The sequence below is a fragment of the Clarias gariepinus genome, chromosome 6 (genome assembly GCF_024256425.1).
Source record: "Clarias gariepinus isolate MV-2021 ecotype Netherlands chromosome 6, CGAR_prim_01v2, whole genome shotgun sequence".
Classification (NCBI taxonomy): Eukaryota; Metazoa; Chordata; class Actinopteri; order Siluriformes; family Clariidae; genus Clarias; species Clarias gariepinus.
In genome coordinates this window covers 36377541-36394768 of record NC_071105.1, presented here as the reverse complement: position 1 = coordinate 36394768, position 17228 = coordinate 36377541, and the positions used below count along the sequence as shown (strand labels likewise).

At 39.8% G+C, this 17228-nt stretch overlaps 1 protein-coding gene across 1 annotated transcript in view; it reads left to right on the top strand.

Moving 5' to 3' along the window:
* The first annotated feature begins 8012 nt into the window (after positions 1-8012).
* The window catches only part of scn1lab (sodium channel, voltage-gated, type I like, alpha b), a 59674-nt gene continuing 50458 nt past the window's right edge, over positions 8013-17228 (top strand). The window contains exon 1 of the mRNA XM_053497563.1: positions 8013-8197. The gene's annotated coding sequence lies outside the window, so the exon portion shown is untranslated. The remainder of the gene's footprint in view (positions 8198-17228) is intronic.

Sequence of the window (17228 nt, the reverse complement as noted above, 5' to 3'; positions counted from 1 at the left end):
GCCAGTGTGTGAGTATGTCTAAGTGGACAGTCCATGTTACACTTAAAAGCCCAAATGAACCGTATACCAGGAGTTGCGATTAGTCACCGTATGTTAGAAATAAAACCTTTAATGGAGCGCTGTTGTAGAAAAATAATCAACGATGGCATGGCATGGTGTGTAAGGGGAAAATGTAATGACATGACTATACTAATGATGTGTCAAACTGTGGCTCATAAGTTATAGTGTATTCATGAGGTCGTTAGAGAGGTTATGGTGTGTGTGAGGCCTCTGTTGCGTCGTCGGGCAGATAACAGCAGCTCAAGGCCAAAGCGCAGAGTGTCCTGTTCTTACTTACTCATATCGCTAATGAAGGTGAGAGACCAGCATAGACGTGCACAGACACGCGGAGAGAGTTTTCAGACACCCCTCCATGTGTGTGTTAAATTAGACATCTATGCTTCCCATTCGGGGGAGTGGGGGTCTGGGGGGGTGGGGGGCGCGCAAACTTTTGCACTTGCCTCTATATACCTTAGCTGCTTTAGTTTTTCACAGCTGAACATCCACAAACACTCGTGCGTGCACACATACACACACACACACACACACACACACACACACATTCATTAAACTGATTCACAAAGGAAATTCCGCTGCACGGATTTGTGCGCCAGTCATTAATATGACCTCACTTCCTGTCGTTCCAGGCCATTTTCCTCCAACAGTAAATTGTTTACTTGGCAAGTTCTTTAACAAGCAGGGAACTCAACATAGGAAGGACACAGTCTGTGTGTTTGCATGAATATTGTGTGTGTGTGTGTGTGTGTATGCGCGTCTATCTGCACCAATGCTATTTGTGTATAATGTGCATGTAAGTGTGAATGCAGTTGAAAATGGGGTTTGGTGCAGTAACTCTAATGAGAACACATGACGGAGTGTGTGTGTGTGTGTGTGTGTGTGTTGTTTTTTATAAATTATAAGACTGTTAATGTACAGTACACTATGTTTGCATTAAATGTGTTTTTTTTTCCTGGCCCAGAAATAAGCTCCTCCTCCAGCTGGATATATAAATACTAAAGGTACAGAAAACTCCTAAGGCTGTGTAGTTACTGGCAAAACTGACACTGACACCCAATTGTTCCAGAAAAAAAACACACTACAGTATATACAGCATAAATGGCACAAACTATGAATTTTAGTAGAACTTGCAATTATTGCAATTATTTGTATTATAATATTTATTAGCTTACAATTATTATCATTATTATTATTTAGTATTTTCCCTAATATGTTCATTATTACCAAAATTACATCTTTAAAAATTATTTTAGCACTGTTGCCTTGCACTTCCAGGGTTGAGGGTTCGATTCCCACCACAGGGTCTGTGAACATGGAGTTAGTTCTCCATGTGTTTGGTGGGTTTCCTCCGGGTACTCCGGTGTCCTCAGACATGCAGATTAGGCTAATTGGCATTCCCAAATTGCCCGTAGTGTGTGTGTGTGCGCCCTGCGATAAATTGGCACCCTGTCCAGGGTTTACCCACCACATGCCCGAAGTCTCAGTCTTCTTGTTACTTTGTGCCATAGGAAATAAACAAATTTTTTTTGTTTTTGATTATCACACGTTTTAGGGGACTGAAATGTTTATTTTTATATGAAAGCAAATAAAGAGTTCTGCTTGACTAGTTTGAAATTTTACATTAATAATAATAATAATAATAATAATTCAGTTGGAGGGATGAATCACCTGACTCCTTCAGTTCACTGACTCTCCGGGAAGCACGAAACCCCTCATGGCTGAAACACTTAAGCAGTGCGCGTGGAATGTCAAAACCGAGCGGCTGCGTCATGCGTCAAGAGAGGCTCGCGGCGGCTCGAGCTCTTGTCCGAAATGATCTCTGTAACGTAGTAATGAGCTGCTCTGTGCTGTCTGTTCTTTTTTCGTAGACGTGAAAATTGCACACCAAGGTGTACACATACAGTATATACAGAATAAATAGTGAATAAAAATGTATAAATAAATTAACCAGTAATCACTTTAATCTCCAGGATCTGGGTTCGATTCCTGCCTTGGCGTCTGTGTGCATGTTCTCTCCGTGCTTGGTGGGTTTCCTCCAGGTACTCCGGTTTCCTCCAACAGTCCAAAGTCATGCAGATTAGGCTAATTGGTGCTCCCAAATTGCAGAAGAGTGTGTGAATGAGTGTGTATGTATATGTTTGTCCCCTGTGATGGACTGGCACTCATCAAGGGTGTTCCCTGGCATAGGCTTCAGGCTCTGTAGAGCGGTACAGACGATGAGTGAGTCTGTTATTGCCCGAATGAGGATGGGTTCCCTGTTGAGTCTGGTTCCTCTCGAGGATTCAAGACTGGGGTTCAACAATGGTGCAAACACATGGCTTGTGTTTGAGACTACAGTACAGTGCTCTGCAAAAATCATAGTCATTCTGTTTACAGACAAAGAAAGAAAACCTCTGGGTTTCCAGGATGTTCAGTAAAACTAAGCAAAACTAAGCTTCTTTATTAATCTGCATAAATCGTACCTGAGACTATATTTTTTAATCAAAGTGTCATCATACCAATTATTGCCTTTATTGATTACTGTTTACTGCTTTTTATATATATTTTTTTAATGTAGAAACTTTTTTGAAGACATCTTTGCTTTACAGCACCTACTGTATTTGCATGTGACTTTTGCACATCACTATAGGCAAGGCAAGTTTATTTGTATAGCACATTTCATACACAATGGTAATTCAATTGCTTTACGTCAAAGAAAGGAAATTAATCATAAAATGAAATAGAAAATAATAGCAATAAAACTTTTGAAGAAAATTTAAATTTTTGATTTAAAATAGAATGAAACTTTTAAAATTGAATTTAAAATAAAGATAGAAAACTATACTATAGAGTGTGTTGAACACTAGTGTTGTGTAGAGGAAGAGTTACTCTAATAGTCAGTGCAATTTAAATCACCCACATCAGTTAATAATTAAAAAAAAAAATTATGCTTGCTTTTGCATTATTTTTGAGTACACACCTCGTACACTTATTTATAATAATGAATTATTTTCCACCAAGTCGCTGACGAGCTTACACTGATCTTAACACTGATACACCTCTCTTAAAGGTCTGGTTGCAAATATACAGTAGCCTATTGAGATTCTAAGTGACTACAGAAATAACTTTCAGGACATGTGCATCATAAACCATTTTATATAGAAATAAAACTATTCCTTGTAATGCATTAAAGAAATCTAAATGGTATAATGCTTTTTATTCAGGAAAACATTTACGCATATACTGTTCTTGTCTTTCTTTACAGGTCAGTCCTGTCTGATCCAATATGGCGGATCGCAACAACGTCTATGTGTATTATATCTATAGCAATAACAAAGTTCCCTCCCCTCTCTTTGATGTCAGTACTTAACTAACACATCAGTTAACAGAATCAGTATATATACTGTATATATATATATATATATATATATATATATATATATATATATATATATATATATATAATTTTTTTTTTTCATATACACGTATTTTAGTTGCTCCTGTTGGGCCCTTGAGCGAGGCCCTTAACCCTCAACTGCTCAGATGTAAAATGAGATATAACGTAAATGTAAAAATGCTATTCATACTATTACGTTTAATTATTTATCTCCACATTTAGCTTTTTAAATCCCCTAACTAAATACAGTTGAAGCCATTAAGCATCAGCACACACAAGCCTCAATAGGTCTGGAAAATGGCCATTTTTGGATTCCCTGTAGTTCCTGCCAGTGATCAGCAGAGGGCAGTCATAACCTTCAGGTAACACAGTTCCCATCCTTGGTCCTCAAGAACCTTGTGTTCTGTACATGTTGGTGTTTTGTCCTGCCTCAACAAGCAAACCTCAAATCAGGAAGGCTGAACATTTGCTGAATACCTGAGTCCTCCAGGACCTGACATGAACAGTTCAATCCAAGACACTGGTGGTGTGGTAGGACTGGATTAAGGTCCATCATGCTGGTTATAAATATGTGACACCATGATGTTTGATAGAAGTGAATCAGGATTCAGGGGTCATTGCTGTTGAAGGTGATATGATGAATAGCAAGAACACAAGGTTTACAGAATAGGGATGCACCATTGATAGAAACATGCAATTAGAAGAAGCCACGTATATGTGCGTCACAGCACAGTAAAATTATTTTCCTCATATTTCCCATGTGCAAAACCATGAACAGTGATAATGCAGTGCCTCTGAAGCAGACAACAACTGTAGTAGCTTTGTGGACCTGAACCACTGACCTTGTGATCAGTTACCCACAGTCTTAACCGACTGAGCTACTCCTGGCTCTATACAGCCTCATGGGAATGTAAGGCCGTGAGGGTTAAACTGAGAGTAAGGGGAAACTACAGTGCTGTGTAAAAGATGGTAAGCACAATGGTAAGCTGTCAAAGTCCAGAGTCAAGCAGCCCCAAATCATGATGCTCCCTCCAACATACCTGAGTAATAGGATGATGTTCTTATGTTGGCATGCACTTCTGTTTTTATGCCATATGTACTGCTGTGTGCTCTTCCCAAACAAGGCATCTTCCCAGTAGTGTTGCGGAGTGTCAGGGTGTTCTTTGGCAAACTTGAGAGCGCTGGCGTCCTTTGTGGTGTCCAATGTTTTGTGTCTGGTTGACTCATGAAAAGAGATGTTATCCAGCTCTAATGAATCCCTCATGACTCTTCTTCAATCCATTCAACAATCTGTGTGTTAATATTGGAGTGACCTTGCCTGGGCGCCCACGTCTGTCGAGAGTACCCGTAGTACCAAATGGTTTCCATTTATAGACAATTTGTCCAGCCGTGGATGATGGACATCTAAACCAGCTACATGCAAATCGACAACTCTTGATCGTGGGTCTTCTGAGCTTAAATCAACTGTTGCTGCATGTGAATAACACACTGACATTGCTTGAGTGTTTTTACAAGTTGAGTTAGTCCTAAACCACACCTTTCTCCATTCTCATTTTACTCCCAGTTCTCAGATTGGACTCCCAGTTTGCTAACACCTGACTCCAGCTGGTGTTTAGTGAAGCCATGTGTGTCACTTTATCTTTTCTTCCATCACTGTATATTTGATTGGCGTGTTTAATAAAGACATAAAAGATGGTCAGGCCAGCAGCGGTGGGTGAACCAACAAGGCTGCCTTTGCATAAAACAATTCCATGCACTTACCTGCACCCAATAGATTTACCCAGGAGCATAAAAAGGGCTGGGTGAATAAGGGACATCGTGAAGTACAGTATACACTCCCGTGTTTGGTTTTCTGCCTCGTTGTATCAAATAAACACAACATTTCTTACCTGCAATTGTGTCCACGTGTAAGTTTATCATGACTGTGTTTTATCAGCTTAGAAATATTGTTCTTTTTATATATAGACTGTATATATTTGTGACTTTGTTGAAAGTTATGCAGAAAACCTGGGAATTGCAAATGGTTCGTTTACTTTTTCTTGCCAGTGTAGTCTTATACAGTAGACTAGGCTTCATAAATGACTTTTTTTGTCTTTTATTTTTAGTCCAGTCCCTGTAACTGAGCAGAACCTTTACCTAACAAAATCTCTGTACCTTTCAGAAGAATGTTTTTTGTTTGTTAAGCCACACAGTGATCTACGAATCATGTAAACATAAAAAAAAATAATAATCTAACTCGCGACATGAATCAGTGAAAAGTAGGTGCAGATGATGACAGATGATCAGGCCGGTGATTAGTACAGTATACTGGTGATGCTGAATACTGAATGGTTGGCACATCACATCACCACTCAGAGAGGGGAAATGAGTCTGCTGCTGAGGTTGTTATATAAACGTCCACCTTTAGGCACTTTGCAGCCTGTCACAGTAAGATATTTGTGTTTCAGGGGGGAAACACAACATAATTATTATTATTTTTTTTTTAATATAAAAAAAAAACTAATAGTTAAAGGGGAACTCCTTTTCATGACAACAATGTTTATCGTCAAGTTTCTAAGATTTGGACTCAAATTCTTCGAATGTAATGCAGCTGAGGTAGGCTAGACTTGGCTAAGTAGTGATGTGTGAGATGATGAGCATCATGGAGAGGATGGATAGTATTATTGGCCTGAAAATTGGGAATTTGTAAGTTGATCTGTTTGAGCACTGCAATGTGACTGCAGTATTTTCTGCAGGCGGTCAAAAAGGTTTTTGGGTGAATTTGTGAAAAAAAAAATTATGTTTGAAAATATAGTCTGGACGCAGGTGGCATGGTGGCCAGGGTCCAGGATAGATTTCCACCTTGGGTCTGTGTGCATGGAGTTTGGATGTTTGGATGTTCTTCTTGTGCTTGGTGGGTTTCCTCTGGGTACCTTTGGGCCTACCTCCCACAGGCCCAAGACATGCAGGTCTTTCCCCCTATAAAGCAGTATAGATGATGAGTAAGTGAGGAAAGTCGTCTGAACTCCATTAAAGATACACTATATGGGCAAAAGAATTTGGTCGAACCTGCAATTACATTGTATACAAATACATCTACTTCAATATGTTGGCCCCTCCTTTAGCAGCTACTGTATACTGTAACAACTTCATTCTTCTTGGAAGGCTGTCCACAAGATTTTGGAGTGTGGGAATTCGTGCCGATTCATTCTGTAGAGCGTTTATGAGGTCAGACACTGATGTTGGACTAGAAGGCCTGGCTCGCAATCTTCATCCCAAAAGAGCTCGATGGGATTGAGGTCAGGGCTCTGTGTTCAGGCCAGTCAAGTTCTTCCACAACAAACTAATCAAATTGTGTCTTTCTAGTCCTTGCTTTGTGCACTGGGGCACAGTCAAAAAACCTTCCCCAAACTGCTGAAGCGTAGCATTAATTCAAGATGTTTTGGCATCCTGAAGCATTAAGACTGCTCTTCACTCAGGATAAGGGCCTTGATTGATTGAAACTCCTGAATTTAATAATTAACAGGTTTGTGCATAGTATAAAAAGGTGTTTGTGTGTGTGAGTAGATCATTTAATATTGGTTTATTGCACAGCAGAACACGATCATCATGCAAATAAAAGCAAGACACGTTCACGCAGCTGCTTGGGCCCGATCATTGTTGCTCGCAACTATATAGCACCCAATAGATCTTGATATACTCTTCCTTGGGAATTTATACGATCGCCACCAAACCGGGCCAACATGATCTCATGTCATTGAGGATGTAAAATTGCGAAGCGATTTTTGATATCTCAAACAGTTCGCCATTGCGAGCCCTTTAACTTAAATGAAAAGTGGCTAGTAAATTCCAGAGTGACATCACACTTAGTGACATCATAGTGTGATGCTTTTTTCCCCCAGCATCTGGTGGCTCAGTGGTAGGTGTTTTGCCTGCCATGCGGAAGGCATGGGTTCGATTCCCAGCCAGTGCCCAAACCCCCCAGCTACTGGATGCAGTGTCGACCCCAAGCCTGGATAAAATGGGAGGGTTGCGTCAAGAAGGGCATCTGGCGTAAAACCTGTTGTTGTGCAGACCGGATATTTCGCTGTGGCGACCCCTTGCCGGGAGCAGCCGAAAGACCACCAACAACAACATCTGTGGCTTTTTGGAGGTCTTAACATGCTCAAAAAGCACACAGATGCTGAGAAAAAAAGCATCACACTATGATGTCACGCAGTGTGATGTCACAGTGTGATGTCACTCCGGAAGGGCGCCTCAGGAACGATGGCACAGGTGCTCGTGCCCGATCATGGTTGCTTTATAGTTGCAACTATACTTTTTGCTATTGGTTTTATTGCACTCCAGGACACGCAAATAAAAGCACGACACGTCCACGTCCACGTCGCTGGTTATGTCATTAAGAATCTGCCCCGTGTTGCACGCGCGGGTGGGGTCGAGAAGGAGCGAGAGAGATCTAGAGTGAGGAGGGAGGGAGGGGAGAGAAAGGAAGGGGAGGGGAGGGGTGTAGTTTTTAAGGTATACCGGTGCACGCGCGCGCTCGTAAAGCAGTCCGTGCGACAACCGGAAGCTCCTATAGGCGACACATGGCAAAGGATAAGCAACCCAAAGCGCGCTCCTGTCCTCCGTCAGGACATCACGTCGTCCGTGTCCAGAGGATCTGATTTTTTTTTTATTATCGTAAGGGAGATAAAGACGCCGGTGGATCATACAGTGAATAATAAACTGATTAAACTGAATAAATAAGAGGAGAGGATCTGCAGGCGCACAGCGGGCTTCGCCATGGTGAGTGTTTGCTAAACAGATCAATCGAAGAAACGCCTAGAAATAAAACGCTCTCAGAGACGTGATGATAAGGATACAGGATGAGAGGATTTATTTTATTTGTGCTCAGGTGTTTATATTAACTCGAGGTTGAATAATAAAAATAAATCATCATAAAAAAAAATCACCAGTGATTAAAGGATGCGTTCTGGATAAACACACACACACACACACACACACACTGGGATGGTTAGATATATATATGTGTGTGTGTGGTTTGAATTTGCTTATTGATGCTTATTACACATCGCTGCAATCCATCCATGGTGTGTTTATTATGATGATGATTATTATTTGATTTGTGCCCTTTTCACCAAAAAAAAAAAAAAAAACGAGGTGCAAAGGCTCAAGGTTTAAGGCCGTTTTTTCTCAGCTCATGAAATCTAATCCTTTTTTCAACATAAAAAGAATCTGTCTGTCCCATCGCACCGATGTGTCAGTAAAAGGCTAGATATATAGACATGGAATATTTACCTTATTTATTTATTTTCTTCTTTTTTTTTTGGTTGTTGGGGGAAGGTGGTGCTGATGAGGATCGGTATAATTGGTGTGTGTGTGTGTGTGTGTGTGTGTGTGTGTATCTCTCTTTCTCTCTCTCTCTCTCTATATATATATATGAGGGCTGCCGTGAATAGATGATGATAGATAGGTATAATAACACTGAAATAAATGATTATTACATAAGAATGTCCAGGCCTAAAGCCTGTCTATTGATGAGGAGTGTCATTGAAAAGGAGCGCAAGCGCGCACGCACCCCTGCCCCCCCCCCCACTCCCTCCCCCTTTCGTCCTCTCTCTCTCTCTCTCTCTCTCTCTCCCTCACATCTCCACACCCACTTTCTCTCTTTCCTGATGGAAAGAACCCCGAGAAAACAGAAAAGTCAACGCAGGATTATTCATTCCACTTGATCCTGGAGATCCATTTAAGATTTTTTGGGGGTTTTCCTATAAAAATATATACTTTTATCTTTATTCCCACTCCGATCCCCCCCCCCCCTCTCTCCCTCTCCTCCTCCTCCTCCTCCTCCTCTTCCTTTTCAGTAGGAAGGCACGCCCAGAGACATTTTCGTTGTCGCCTAGACACCGTTTAACCCTATCCGGTGCGACTGCTTACATCAATCTCGGCTCGCAAAAGAGGAGAACCGGTGAGGCGCGTCGGTGATCGTGTGCGCGTGCGTGTGCAGGAGGAAGACGCGGACTCTCGGTGGGGGGGGGAAATATATATATATATATATATATATATATATATATATATATATATATATACATTAACATTATATAATAATAATTTTTTAAAATTTGTCGCGCGCGCGATGGAAACGACCGGAGACGTCAACATGGCGACATCAGCTGCGCCCGTGCGTTCCGACACCAATCCGTGGCACTGAAGGTACCTGCCTCCTAGACACACACACACACACACACACACACACGTAGACGAGATGCAGTTCGCGTTATACAGTCTCAGGTCACCGGAGGGAGAGACCGGATGTGGCGTGTGAGACACACACTCTTAGGTGACCTTGTCCAGCATCCTCAGTGACGACGGATCGAGAGAACACACACACACGCACGCACGCACACACACACTCCCTGCGTGCTGGTGATGAATCCGTGTATTCCGATCTCATGTATCTCAGATCGCACTTTCTCTCTCCGACTTGTTGCGGTTTGATCTTTTTCATCAATCAGATGACGTCATGTTTCTGTTACTTGTTCTGTTCTTGTTTCTGTCAAACATGCGCTACAGTACGTTAACAGCGTCCGTTAAAGGGCGACGTCTAAAGGGTGTGTAAGCGTGTGTGTGTGTGTGTGTGTGTTTGGGGAAGAGAGAGAGAGAGAGAGATAACACGCATCGCTTATCGTTCTATTATTCGTGGCAAAATGTGTCTCTGCTACAAGAACAAGCGCACGTTAACCCTAACACCTGCGTTTCAGCACCACGGACAGCCGCCGGTGTGACGTTCGAACCCACACCCGCTATACATGATGTATATAGTGTGTATGTAATCAGCGGCACATTTAGTCATAAATTGCCAGCTACATGGTCGAGGCTTGGATTCCCACCTCTGGTCCGTGTGGATGGAGTTTGCATGTTCTCCTTGTGCTTGGTGGGTTTTTCTCCGTTTTTCCTTCCACAGTCCAAAGACATGCAGATTAGGTAGGTTAATTGGCGGAGTATGTGCGTGAAGGACAATCAGGTGTCAAGTTGGCAGCAGATATACCTCCACGGTTGGGAGTGTCCGTCCCCGATGTGCCGGATGGCACGTGGATGGACCAAAATACAGGGGAAAAAAAGTATACATCATGCTTTTTTTTCTATATTTTTGGAGGTGTGAGGAGCCAGTGCTAACCACTACACCACTGTGCCACCCTTCTATGCATACATGCACATAAGAAGAAAAATCCAACTGTATTCAATTGTTTAAAAAAAAATGAAAATATAGTTGTTTTTTTAAACAATTCGATATTTATTGAGTAAACGCTTCAACATTTAAACCTTTGTTTGAGAGATAAAAGTGAAAAGCATGCTTAAGATCATGCCAGAGATCTAACCTGTCCTTCTGTGTATTGCACGGTACGAGAGAAAAGTCTTCAGTAGATTAATTTCATAATTACATTTCTGTGTTTTTCAGTCAAAAATCCAGATCTTAGAATAATAATAGAAAGAAACCATTTATTTCCACTATACAGTGTACTCCTTTAAAGTAGGGTTCCTTTAGAGCAACAGGACCCTTAAAGCCCTTAATTCCAAAAAACCTTTAGGGTTTATAGATTTTAAGATAAATCACAAAATAGGGCTATTTAAAATTTTTTATTTAAAAACTATTTGACGAAACAGTATAACCATTATGGGTTTTACATAGTAGAATCTGTAAGTACGTCCCCAAAGGCTACAACCCTCTGTTTTGGAGTTCTGCATAAAACCTTTAGAAAGGGTTCCTTTAGAAAGACAGAACCATTTAAACCTTTAAGTCCAAGAAACACTCAGGCTTATAGGTTAAAATATAAATCACAAAATAGGGTTGTTTATTTATTTTTAATTGACAAAACATAACAACCCTCTATTTATGAGCTCTATATAGAATAATCTTTAAAGACCTCAGTGATACAAATCAAAGGACCCTTAAGGCATCAAATGTATTAAATTGTATGTTTGTTTTTTTGTTTTTTTAATTTATGACAGACTAGCGCTATGTTCCCAAATGCTAAAACCCTCTGTTTTTGGGTTTGACATACAACCTTTACAAGTAAAAGTTCTTTTAAAAATCAAATCTATTCCATGAATGATTTATCCATCTGAGTTATAAATCAGGGGACATACTGTAAGTCAGGAAGCAGAGGCACCTCACAGCTCCAGGGCCTCATGTTCTGCTCGTGACTTCGTTCTCGCCATGTCCGTACGTGTTTTCTCTGGGTTCTCACTGATAGGTCAGGTGGTTAAAATGTTCCTGTCTGTGAGTAATTTTGTGTAGATTTGGTATTCAGCGTGAATTCTTTCATCTCAATTCCAGGGCTCTCTTGACTGGCATCCACAGTGATCAAGATGAGACACAAACTAAAATGACTGAAAAAAACCAATGAAATCAGTGATTTATATATAGCCATATATTAAAATGATATTTTTAAAATTTCCTTCAATGTGGGAATTTGTGCACCCACATGGGAATAATGAATCAATGTTAAAACATTTAAAAGCAAAAATCCAGTAAAGCAAATTATAGTTTGTAGAGGTTGGATTTGTCTTGTCTGGTTTCTCTTGAGATTTCTCTCTAATGTTTTCTCAGGGAGTTTTTTCCTTACTGCTGTTTTTTATGGCTTCTTCATCAGGGGTTGGATCTACAAGCAGATTTCTGTGAAGCTGCTTGGTGTGAGGGTGTGAACTCCTAAACCTGCTGTATTAAATAAAAAAGATACAGTTTGAAGGTTCATTTTAAATGAGGTTTATTTTTATTGAAATGTCTATGCTAATTGCTAATAAGATCAGGTTACATGGTCCGAAATTCTTTAGCTTTGATACAACGGCTAGATGGACGTGTGCTACAATTCTGGCTGATTAATATTTTCATGCTGGAGGAGTTTGGTGGTCTCACTCTCAGGCTGGAAGAAAAGCAAAAACAGGCATTTTACTCACGTTGAGTCAGATTCGACTCTGGTTTTGGACTCCATCTTTTCAGTGCAGACAGTTTTAATATTTCCTAGTCCACATGCCCACGCCTACACATACACCCACATCCAGACACGCACACACACGCGCGGATTTGCAATACTGTGTAAATATGAGAATACTTGAAAAAAGTCCAGTTTAAAGCCAACAAATTTTATCATTTAAAAATCAGCCACATTTATTGCATGTGGTGTTGTTTAACATAACATCTGTCCTGCTTTATTGGATCCTCTGCCTTAAAAACATCTTTCTTTGCATAGTTCCGGAACTAACGTTTGTTAATGAGGAAAACACTCTCCTGTGGGTTTTACTTAAAACCATTAAGGGCTCCTTCCAACAATGAACCCTTTTGCTTTAGCCACATTTGTGGTACATTTCTTTTATTTGTTAATGAATTTTTAAAGATCTTTAAAGTGTAATCTTTTGATCGATAAACTTTAGTGGTTTCTTAGAGGGAGAAACAAAACGTTCTTTAAAGATTATTTTGTGTCCAAATTGCAAGGTTTTACTTAAGTGAAAATAATTAAATTAAGTTCAATAAGAACTTAATTTAAACAAATTGTTGCATGAATAATTTTTTTTTCGGTCACATAAAAAAGACATAAAAAGCCTTTTTGTTGGATGAGAAGATAAAAAAATCAATATAATGTTATGCTTGTTTGCTTGATCTGTTAGTGTTTGCATGTTAAAACAAGTTTCCAAATTTTTTTAAATAGATTTATGGTTATTCTATGCGGTAAAATTTATACTGATTAAATATAATTATTAATTTTGTATTAGAGATGCTTTTAGCTTTTGGATTATAATTTGCTCAAAGACTAAATAAAGAGTGATACAGAAATGCTGATTTCCTAATATTTGATATTTTTTATGTTGGTTGGAAAAATTTACAAAATGAATCCTAGTAATGGAAATGTTTCTTGATTTGTAAATTTTTAAAAACAATCAAGAACATACCTGATTTTCCCCTGAAAAATGTTGCGTCTCTACATGCTTGATCATATTCCAATTGATAATTATTGGTCGCATCGTTATCTCGGTTCAGTTCTTATACATGTTTGATGATATTTTTCTTCTCATGAATTTCCAGTAATAATCATGCTACCCATGAAACTCAATGTTTTGTGCAATAGTTACCAGAAGAAGCTAATAACATTTCGATATACAGTCTTTAGGTCTGAAACTCACCGGCATTAAGAATCTGCGCTCGGCAATATGATGATATGGCGTTAATATTGTAAAGTTAGTGTAAAAAACATTAAAATATTTTTAAACAGCTTTAAAACTCGTATTGAAAGCTGTCGATTTTTAAGCTATAATAATTGTTTTCAATTTGATGAAAAAAAATTATAATATAATTTTTGTTTTATCACATTTTCTTTTCCATTCGCAATAATGACACTGAAACCCTCACCTAACTCACTTATCTTCGATACTGCTTTACCCTGTATTCAGAGTTGCGGGGACCTGGAGCTTATCCCAGGAGGCAGGGTACACCCTCGACGGGGTGCCAATCCATCGCAGGGCGTACAAACATACACACACTCATTCACACACTATGGGCAATTTGGGAACACCAATTAGCCTCACCTGCATATCTCTGGACTGTGGGAGGAAACCAGAGCCACCAAGCACAGGGAGAACATGCAGACTCCATGCGCACAGAGCCGGGAACCGAGCCTGGCTGGAAATCGAACCCAGACCCTGGAGGTGCAAGGCGACAGTGCTAACCGAAACCCTCAGCATCAGCTTATACATTATTATTACTATTATTATTATTATGCATTTTATCACCTTCCAGATAACAGATAAAACAAGATAACATTGAAGCGATTTCTTCTTATTAAATTAAATAAAATTATGTAGATTAAATGTAAAAAAACAGGAGCAAATGTTTTACAGTATTGTGACAAAGTGCCTAAAGATACAAATACAAAATGATTTGTTTATGTAACAACCTCATTTCCCCTCTCGTCTGTACCAACCAATCAGCATCAGCAGTGCACTAATCACCAGACTGATCATCTGTCATCATTTGCACTTGTTTCTCACTGGTTCATGCCCTAAGTTAGAATTTTTTTAATGCCTGATTGACTCAAAAGTCACTAGGTGGCTTAACAAACAAAACCATTCCTATGAAACCGCTGGGTTACAGGGACTGGACTGAAAATGAGAGGCCCTTTAGAATGGCCTGGAGAACTTTTCCTCAGGAATACATAAAAAAAAAAAAAAAGAAAGTTTGACTCTTTGGAAGCAAAATTTGAAGAAATGATGGATTAAATGCATGAAAATGTGCAATTCTTTAATCGCAAAAGGAGTTATTTAATTTATGACAAGTTACAGTATATATGCTAGTCTTACACATAGTTAACATACACTTATCGAAATATTTGTTTATTATTTAAATACTTTTCAAATGATAAATAAATACTGACAAATATCATTAATTAGTTAATTTGTGCCATTATTTGGTGTAAAATAGATACAGTATATGTAGGTTTAAATGCAAAATAGTAGATTTAATAGATCTTTAATAGTTACATATTGTATATCGATTTAAATCATAATCGCAGTGTGACATTAAATCTTCTTGAGCCCTACTCAAGACTTTTGCACTTTTCCTAACCACAATGTTCCTCAAGGGTTCTTTAAGTGTTTAATGGTTCTCAGCATGTTAAATGGTTTGCGTAGGGTTTTATACGTACTCTAAGGAAAGATTTTGTTATGAAAAGAAACTTGTGGAAGCAGCAAATATGCCACTGGGCAACTGAATCGTATGCAATATATTGTTTTTTAAATGTTTTTTTTTTTTTTTAAATAATAATGCATTTTTCTCTCTCATTAATAACAACAGCTTCATGCATTTTCCTGAAAATCGAACCCCCCCCATTTGCTCATCTCTAAAACGCAGAGTCTACCTGTTAAGGAAGGAACAGAGACACCCATGATTTTTGGTACTCCCTGACGTCTCAGGCCTGTTCAGGGAGACGATGTGCAGAGACGTGGCGTTCGGTGTAATGGCTCTCCCGAGCTTTGTCTCAGGGTGGGGGGTTGGAGGCTCTAAAGCTGGTGTATGACCGAGTTGTTTGTGACTGTGCTCTCAAAAGGGAACAGGCTGCACCGTTTGGGCGTCGCTGAGGCGCTGTGGTGGGAGAGACATGAGGACGAGTAAGCAAACAGACAAACACACACACTGTATGTTCTGTATCTGCCGCGTTAGTATTAGGCGCGGGCATTGTTCTGTTGCGCTGTGAAGCGGGATCTGGCGGATCTGTGAGTCAGAGATGTCCCAGGAGTGACGTAGATCAAAGACATTTACACTCGTCTGCTGTCGCTGCCAGATCACAGAAACATACCAAACACCACGCAGCTGGACACAACCTTTAAAATAAAAAAATAAAAAAATAAAAAAAATAATAATAATAATAAAAGCGTTTTTGATTTTTTTATTCTGCCGTGAACTGGAATTATTTTATCGATAATTTAATTTAACATTGCAGCATTTAAGCAGATGATCTTAAGTAAGGAATAAACACTCGGGGGATGCTGTTATAGGAAAACAATCAATAGTGCAGTGGTGTGATGACGTCGAGGTACTGTTACCACACCAAGTCTGATCGGTTTTTCTAGAGCAGGACGTCCTGAAGTGTTTTATTCCTTTTACACCACCAACTCTATCAATCCTTCTTTACTCTTATACACGAGTGCTTATATTATACACGAGTATTTCACTGTTTGTATCTATTCCAGTGCTAACAATAATCATACTCAGTTTGTTAGCATTAGCGAAATCATCAGAGGACACGGCAAACGGTCCTTTTCTTGTGTGAATGTAACTATGAAAGCTCGTCACATAAAAACGAAAAGAAAGACGATTTATAACCTGTGCGAATATACACTACAAATCACTGATGGAAACGTCTGGAACGCTGGCCTCCCAGGAACTCCTATAATGTCCCAAACATTTGGAAGTAGCTTGGAGCGAGGTCAGGATTGTACCGTGGGGATAACTCCCAGCCGAGCTCCTGTAACAGGCAAGTGGTGTTGGTGAATGATGGTGTGTACAGATCCCACTGAGAGATGCGTCTCTTTCAAAAGTTGGCGACAAGGAGATCATACAAAGATCTGGCATTCCACTGGCTGAATGGTAACGGAAGCGTCTGCAGTGATCTCCGCGCCACTTCGGCCAGGATCATCATTCATCATTCCATCATCTTGTTTAAAGGCGTTCCCACAGCTCAAATGTTTTACTGTCGCTAAGACCTTGCTGTGCTTGAAGTCCCCTGTAAATGTCAGTCGCCCTGTTTTATGCCTCACTATGCTCTGGAGCCTCGACTGAGGTCCTACAATAAGCCACAGATATTAAACGTCAGATTTTATGAGTGTGTGTGTGTGTTTCAATCGATGCCGATAAACAAGTACTTGTGTATTGAAAGAAGAGCTGAGCACTAAGTAAAGAAGGGGTTGGGTTTCCACCAGGGCTTGATCATTTGGGCGTTCCCATTTCATTATGCGTAATGAAAGGCCAAACGAGACTTCATAAACCAGATCAGACTTCACAAAGACTCCAGCACTCAATTTTCCCAAGAATCCACAGTAGCAGTCATTTAGTGACTCTTTTCTCTCTCTCTCTGTCTCTCTCTGTCTCTCTCGGCTTTTATTTCTTCCTGCCTGACTCTATATCCGCACGCTTTAATGCACTCTGTCCATATCCGCAAAAAAAAGAGAGAGAGAGACTGGACTTACAAATGAGTCCACAAACCTACTCACGCAAGTATACACGGTCATGACAAACGGTCACGGCGTGGCTTGAAATAAAAAAAAA